At 37.0% G+C, this 8,790-nt stretch overlaps 1 pseudogene; it reads right to left on the bottom strand.

Annotated features, from left to right (window-relative positions):
* Window positions 1–2,450: 2,450 nt before the first annotated feature.
* On the bottom strand, window positions 2,451–8,573 carry Glo1-ps2 (glyoxalase 1, pseudogene 2; annotated as a pseudogene).
* Between the last annotated feature and the right edge of the window lie 217 nt (window positions 8,574–8,790).

Here is an 8,790-nt window from a genome sequence, read left to right as displayed (position 1 = left end):
CAACTTACCATAGGTGCTAGGACAAAAGATAGAATATTAACTGGGTTTATTTACATTAAAATTCATTGATGGTCACAAAAAGTTAGGATTTTTAACCCTCCATGAACCCATAAAGCTGTGACAGATAATGAGTTTTTAGATAGATAATCACTCCTAATGGATATGTAGGTAAACATTCCCCTTTGTAAAATTCTTATTTAATTTATGATTCAAACTTATGTGTAAACTTGTGATGAACATTTTACCATATGATCATATATTCTGAAAGATGTATAAGTGCTGAAGACAGAGAAGAGGGCATTCTGCTTATCCCCCACCCCCCCACACCTTTTTCTTACACCCCTGATTCCATTTTCTTACAAGTCCTTTTCCCTGTTTTTCGTAGAGAGCTTTCATAAGAAACCATTTGGAACTTGGAAGAAATTGTTAAAGTCACTTTTCAAAATGTTCCTTTCTTTTCCTGTGACTTCAACTTGCGTGCTGGAAAGTAAGAACCGCACAGGCAGTTCCTACAGAAATAGAACAAAGGCTACATTACTTAATCACCTGCCCTTTTAGGATGAGGTGGTAAACAGTTTCTCACCTCAAAGCAACTCAGAAGGCAGGTCAGCTACTAAAGCAAAGTGACTTAGACTTAAGACAGGTGAAGATTTTGCTCGTATACAACAACTCTAACTATCTCATAAGACCAAGTCTTATCTGCATAGATGCTCTGAAGATCCACTGAGGCTGGCCGCCGAAGTCTAGTTTGAGTGGGGAAGGAAACAAAGATGAAGGATTCCATGAAGTAAATTTTAGGAACTATACAAAGGAGGGGAAAAAATATCCAGAGCAGTCTCAATGTGTGCATTAAAAGATTTAGGTTAATGGCAACTGAAGAGATGCCTCAGTTATAAGAGTTACTGCTCTTGTAGAGAACCGATGATTAATTCTCAGGAGTTGCATGACAGTACATAACCTCTGTAATTCCAGTTTCAGCGGGTCTGACACACACTCCTGGCTTTTAGGAATAATGATTACATGTTGCCCATATATATGAAAGTATAGATTCATATATATATATAAGAAAAAATGAATCTTTGATGTACAAGAAAATTTGGCTTAAGGTTTTTCTTCTACACATGGCATAGCCTGTCAATGTACATTTAACTAATACATAAGAGATGGTAATTATTGCTGCCCTTGAGATAATAAAGAAAATAAATCACTTAAATATTGTCATGTATTCTCAAGTTCAGGTTAGGTGAGGAAAACATTTGGAAACTGGTAATATTTGGAAAAACTGGAAAATATTCGGGATGGATTGATGAACAATAAATCCAGGGAGTTGAAGCAGGGAATATGCAAATGGGGAAATGTATATAAATACAGTATTTTTGTTTGGGATTTGTAATTTCACAAAGGTACTAGGTAAGAGATTAGACCCGACCTATGGATTTGAAAGTTAAAAAAGATTACATCTTATTAGTTTCCTTACATGCTTGTGTGTGGTATATCATGTGTGTATGTGATCATGTAGGTGTGTTCACTTTCCCATCTTACTTTTCAGTCTGTAGAGGGCACTGTTCTAATTAATATCTAAAAAGTAAAGCCACACAACTTTCTCAAGGTAATTAGATAAATGGCTACTGGAAAATTAGCTTGACTAAACAGAGGCAAGGAGATTTTGAAAAATCCACTGAAACAGAACAATAAAACGATTCATAATGATTTGAACTGGAGCAGAGTTCCGTCAGTCCCGGAACCATCTGCGCCTCAGATGCTGATTCTTGCCCGGTTGTCCGAGGCAACATAAAGGAGCATTCTCGTAGAATTAAATGATCATTCCTATTTGGTTAGGATTAAAAATCTTATTCTGGTAGCTATAAGGTGTTGTTGTAAAAATCAAAAAAAGAATGTTTTTCTATCAGTTCTTGAGTGCGGGATCCTCTTGCTTTGGCTGCTACTCCGCCATGTGGTACACAAGCCGCCCTCTCTTGGCTGTCTCCTTTTTTGGTTACGAGGTCCCCTAGGCAGTAGTTACCATGCCTGGTACACACACACACACACACACACACACACACACACACACACACACTCACACACACAAACAGAGGCATCCCTCATTCTTCAGGCCCTTGCACATTCTCTGTGTGGGCAACAGAACCAGATCCGCACGCCCCAACTGCCTCTCAGCGATTTCTTTCACATGTTGTTCCCTTTAGCCTGGTAAATTAAAGTTCTAGAAACTAGTAATTTAGCAATTAGATTTACATGTTAAATTCTCAATTCATAATTCTTCCACACAATAAATTCACTGGCAATTGATAAAGATCTAAACCAACCACCTACACAAGATAAAATCGATCTAGTTCACCTAATTCTGAGCCATCCTCCTCTGTGGACTCCATCTTCATTTCTTTCTTTCCTCCTCTCTTGCACCTTACAAAACTTTCTCCCCGCCTCACTCTCTACTGCCCAATTATGTATTGCCTTGATATCAAGCTACAATAAGGATCTTGAACAAATGCCAGACCTTTCATTTTACCATCCTTGGGTTTCTTCATACATGTGACTACCAGTTCTTCATATATCTTACATGCACCATTGGCATCATGAACAGCAATCCTAATGTGACCAAACCCCTGAGGGTCTGAGTAGCCACTGTGGTAACTCTGAGTCTCGTCATCTTCAGATCTCCAGTTGTGTGTCAACTCAAGTGTGGCTTTTCTGTAGAATATCTTTGCTATCCTTTCATTCTTATCTTTGGGGATGTCATTCTTACATTGATAAACTAAGAAATAAGAGTGAAAACTTCATAGTAGGAAAATCAAACTTCTGGAGTCAAGTCAGTCCCAGAATCCTCCTATGAAAACTCAGGGACTCCGGATCACTAACTCTTAGCATCGTTTGTTGCAGTAGAAAATGCTTGGTGTTGGAGACTCAATCAGAGCAGCAGCTGAGGGTCTCCTCATCTGTGAGACTGCTGGATGAGAGTTGTGGCTCTGTGTTGGCAGCCCTTTAGGATCACAGATCAGCTCTGCTAGCAAAGAGAGCCACACCTGCATTTTACTTTTTAACACAGAATCTGTTCACCGAATACGGGTATGCTGTTTCCACTCTAGTGGCTGGCCAAGGAGCCACTAGGACTCTCTTGTCTCTCCCCATTTCCAGACCATCACAGTCATTACAGACATGGATGACACTGTCTAACTTCTACAAGTGTCTGGGGATCTTAAATAAAATCCTCAAGTTTGAAAAAGAAACACGATAGTCACTAAACCATCTCATCAGCCTCACCCTACTTATTCATTTTATTTATTTATTCGTTTATTTTTGTACAATTGTTTTAAAGTTTGGAGTCATGGCTGAGGTCACAAAGGGATGAAAGAAAGAGACTGAGGCCAAAGAGAGATGAGAAAGAGGAAAAAATTGAAGAAATGAAGGAATGCATACCAAATTTGAGGTGTATTGGCTGTTTTTGTGTGTTAACTTGACACAAGCTGGAGTTATCACAGAGAAAGGAGCCTCCCTTGAGGAAATGCCTGCATGAGATCTCAATTAGTGATCAAAGGTGGGAGGGCCCATTGTGGGTGTGCCATCCCTGGGCTAATAATCTTAGGTTCCATAAAAAAGCAAAGCTGAGCAAGCCAGTGGGGGCAAGCCAGTAAGTAACATCTCTCCATGGCCTCTGCGTCAGCCCCTGCTCCTGTCCTGCTTGCGTTCCAGTTCCGACTCCGTTTGGTGATGAACAGTAATGTGGAAGTGTGAGCTGAATAAACCCTTTCCTCCCCAACTTGCTTCTTGGTCATGATGTTTGTGCAGGAATAGAAACCCTGACTAATACAGCTGGATAAAACCAAGTTATTTGAAGTTCAAGAGCTTTGCAATTTGCATACAAGTGTAAAGTCAACCTTGAAGGCAAGTGGATATTAATAATTCAGCATTGTGAAGAATTATTAAAGATAAAGGTTAACTCACTAATGCTTAGTAGAATGTTAGTCATTGAGGAGAATATGTGTGTCTACACAACATTGCTTAATTCATACTCTTAGAATCAAAGTCCAAGAAAATGAAAATTATGTCCTCGTGTGTATATTTGGAAACTTTAAACATTGTTACCAAAAACACCCAAAAGAATAAACAAAACCAAACAAAACCAAAAACAAACATCAATGAAAACAGTGTTTCAAATGAAATGAGCTAAATAAAAAATAAACATGGATTTTCATCTCATTTTCCTTTGTTCTTTTTGTTCTTTTCATTATAAGACATTGAAAAGTAATGCAAGAACTCACGGAGATTCCATAATTACATGAGTCTTTCTATACCCAACTTTGTTCTCTCAAACCACAAAACTCTGAGAAAGCAAATGATGTGACACTGGCCATCTCACTTCACATAAAATTATTTATCCAAAAAGAGGAATAGATTTTTTTTACCCAGCTCTTATTCAAGCATTCCTGAGAGAACTGAGTTTGGCTCCCTATTGATGAGCCTGTACACCTCTGACACTGTCGCTCATACTGATATAAGTAGATACCGCTATTTTCTTTTCTTCTATAGAGTCAATATATAAAGGAAAGAGAAACAAATGAAACAAGAAGATTCATGCATCAGTTCAGGATGCATGAATTAAATTGAAAACAGTTCCTTTAATACCCCATTGGTTAAGGCTAAAGCTGGGGGGAGGGGCTGCCGGGTCTCATGGCTAATAGCCTATGTCTAACTAAATGTCTAACACAGAAGATATTTAGAATACTAATTGGATAACTTCCACACAGTATAGAGAGGAAATTAAACCTGAGCAAGAAATGTCTACTTGTGCTATACATCACGTGTATATTGCTTCATCTGGTCCTCGTTCATGTACTGATATCATTCTTCACATAATTCAATGTGTTCCAAACATCAGACATTACTATTTCCATGTGACTTTTGGTATACAATTATTTTGGTACTCCATTAGTCTTTTACATCTATAAATACACTTTTCAGTCTTCTGACATTTTCCTCTGAACATTTTTGTCAAAGGCCTTGTTGCCTCGATATTTAGCTGGACATAGATGATACTCTATTTTTAATCCACCAAACACAAGCACATATCTATGTACACATATATTAAACAAAGCGGACTCTATAACACAAAGCAGCTGTGGGCTCACTTCCCAGGATGTCAAAAAGTTAAAAACAATGTATACATATATGTAATATATATTGGATTTCTCATAATAAAGTGCTTTACATGTAACAACTAAGTCATTTCCTACTTCTGTTAATTCCTGCTCATATATTGTTTGGATTCTGAAGTTTTTTGATTACTCACTTGCCATGCAGTTACTTAGAGCTAATTATAAATACTATGTAAAGTGTTTATAAATCTTCCTCCTATTTCAAGCTTTCTTTCTAATCTCATTCAAATGTATCCTCATGAGTCGATTAAGATAAATTGTTTATTTGTAGGGTGATAAAGTACATTTAGTTTATGAAGTAGTGGGGGAAGGGGAAATGGAAAAGTTCAACTGATAGAAATGGTTTCTGTGTACAATAAGTTAAATATTATGGAAATAGTGCTGATGATTTGTAATGATGTAACCATAATCAATACCACTGAATTGCATATTGAAAAAAGAAAACATATTTATTTATATTTTTGTTTATATAACCTATAAATTAGTAAGTTCCATGAAAGGAAAAGTACAGAAAATTCCTCTGCTTAGGTTTGTGTGAGGTTGATAGACATGTAACTGTGCCCCAGGATTATGTTATAGATAAGAAAATTTTTTTCTCCCTCCTCCTCCAAATAGTGTTAAGATCTCCCACCTTTTCTTTCTCTATGAGCACAGTGCCCTTTGTTTCTAAAACATCCTCTAGGGATCCACTTCCATGTCTCCTAGATGGATAATGAGAGAGAGAGAGAGAGAGAGAGAGAGAAAGAGAGAGAGAGAGAGAGAGAGAGAGAGAGAGAGAGAGAGAGAGAGAGAGAGAGAGAGAGAGAAACTGCTTTAGAATGAAAGCTCAGGCTTCATGTAACCTCTGTGAGCGACATAAGGACAACCTGAACAGCTCTGGGACCTGTGTAAGATCTGATTCAGTAAACATTACATCTGCATATATGCCCATGGGTTTTCTCTACATAAATACGGGGTTCAATCTGTAACATGTAAACTATATCCTTTGCTAGGCACGGTTCTACATTTTCAAGTGTGTTGTTTATAGGAAACATGGAATGACTTAGTTATCAATTAACAGTATCCAAACTAAAGAGAGTAACCTGTAATGATAAAATTGAGGAAGGATTAAAATCTAAGTTACCCACCCATGAGAAGAGACTGGATTTTCTGGTTACTGACATTTCTTTAAAATTCTCTATCAGCGTGATTCCAAATTGGATTCCAAAATATCTGTGCAAAGAAACTTGAAGGAGATATGATGGCACATTTTCCCTTAAAGTGTATGTTTCTATTTGATATTTTATTTTTATTTTCTGTTGTGCTACAAAGAAAAACCTAGGTTTCATATAAAGAAATACACAAAGTAAAAGTAATTCAGCAAGCCAATTCTGGTTTTGTAAATTTTGAGCCAAGACCAAAACTTGTCTAGCACCACTCTTGACCAATATAGTAGTCATCTTTTCTTACTATTCTAGATGGTGACTGAGTCTCATCTTTTGATGGGCATTTGTCTTCAAACCCTAATGCTATATAATTTGGGTTATATATCAGTATATAACTTGGGTCAGATCAGGAAATAGGGGTTCTTGCTGGCCTTTCCACCTTAGAAGAAAAAAAATTTTTAGGTACCTTTGATAGGAAAACAAACAGCAAACAAACAAGCAAAATTTCGCTGTGTGAAACAGTTAGAGAGATTAGATTCTATTTATATCAAATCAAATAGAGCAAATGTAAAAAACAATTTACCATCATTTATGATAAAATGATCTTTGCTGTTTATAAGAAAATATTTTAGGAGGAAACCTATTATACATTTTAGGTCACAAGTGCCTGCTAATGGGAATTCACTCTCAGTATTATTAATGTTTGGCATTTAGGGAAAATGAAGTAAAAGTATTAGAAACACAAACAGCAACTCCTGTGAGATGAGATGAAAATCAAGCCCATTCTCTCTCCAATCAGAACATGGAGTGACTTAATTAGAAATTGATAGTATTCAATCTACATTAAGTTACTGTGAAGTGGATTAACTTGTAATGATAAAAAGGAGGCAACGATTAAAAGTCTAAATGATGTGGTAGAACTCACTGGATAACATATGCATCTTTCACATAGGAGTTTAGTAAAAAGGTCACTGAGAGAGCCAAGAGTTTTTCTAATTCTCTACCTTTACAGAAATTAAGGATTCTGCATTTTGAGCTTTAATTTCTCTTTCTTTCTTTCTTTCTTTCTTTCTTTCTTTCTTTCTTTCTTTCTTTTGTTCGTTTGTTCTTTCTTTCTCTCTCTCTTTCTTTCTTCCTTCCTTCCTTCCTCCCTTCCTTCCTCCATTTTTTTCTTTCTTTTTAAATAAAAAGAAATACTCCACAGTTGTAGAGATTGTAGAAACTATGTTCTTCACAAACACTGTGTGAAGACGGCATTCTGGTGAAGATGGCAAACATGGCGTTCTGGCATGTTCCGTGACATGTCACATAAGATTAAATGTGCCATTTTCCACTTATGATGTCTTATTGGTGAGGGGATAGGAGGAGATTCCTTGATAGACAGTCAGACAGCCAGACAGAATGGCCATTATTGGTTCATAAAGATGGTAAGCTTCCAAGTTTGCAGGCTATTTCTTCCCTCTGGACAAAAGCCTGGCATCTTAAGACAAGTGCTTGTGGTCTGTCCTCCCAACAGACCCCGTGGTGAGGGATTGGCTCAATAATTCAAGGCCATTTCAGTAAATGTTTATTAAACAGTTGTGGGGCAATCATCCATGCTGTCTTTCTTCAAACTGACCTTCCCTATATAAGGGAAGTAAGTCCATTCAACCCTCAAGAGGAGAATAGATTTTAGCTTCCTAATTGCCCCCTGTGTCTTTGCAGAGGGTCTCTTTTACCTTGTATCTGTAGCAAGTCTTTGTTTCCTCACCCTAATACATTCATGTTTTCAACTGCTGATTCTGCCTGGTCCTATTAGTAGTGTTCAAAAATTCTCTCCTGATTCTCTAGTACAAGATTTTTTTTTCCTGCTTTTAGCTTTTCAACAGTCAGAGAAAACAAACCTTATCAGACACCTAGTTAATATTGGCAGGTAAGAAGTCGGATATTTGAAGCCTTTCTGACTTCATGTATTTCAATAATTCAGTCTAAAGTTCTAGTACACACCTTCCAAAGTGAATTTTGTGGCTTATGTCCTTTATAGTCCTCTCATATCCATATTGCATGCTACCTTCCCACTTTAAAAAAACTGATTGTTTTTAATGTCTAATTTTTAGGTGGTATTTTCACTTTTGTGTGATTTATTTTAGTGGTGCTAATGGTCTAAGCCTTAACATTATACCATCTAGAAAATGTCCTAACAGTGAGTTGCACCTCCAGCCCTTAGGTGATGGTTGTAGTTTGTAGTATCTTACCTTCGGTTGGTTCTTCTGTCCATTTCTGTGTTTCCTTCCTACACTGTTCATTTGTTTTCTGTTTTGTTATTTCTTTCATGCTATTTAAAACCCAATATCAAAATGCATTGAAACCTTTCTTCTTCTATCCACTGTGCCTGTTCTTGTTCTACCTTGAGGAAACTGACCCATGACGTCTATCTTTTTCTGAGCTTATCTCACGTCCTCTCCTCTTCAAGATCCTTGTAATTACCAAAGTAC

This window comes from Rattus norvegicus, chromosome 14 (genome assembly GCF_021556685.1).
Source record: "Rattus norvegicus strain SHRSP/BbbUtx chromosome 14, alternate assembly SHRSP_T2T, whole genome shotgun sequence".
Classification (NCBI taxonomy): Eukaryota; Metazoa; Chordata; class Mammalia; order Rodentia; family Muridae; genus Rattus; species Rattus norvegicus.
Note: the sequence above shows the minus strand (reverse complement) of the source record. Positions and strands in the feature narration are given on the sequence as shown.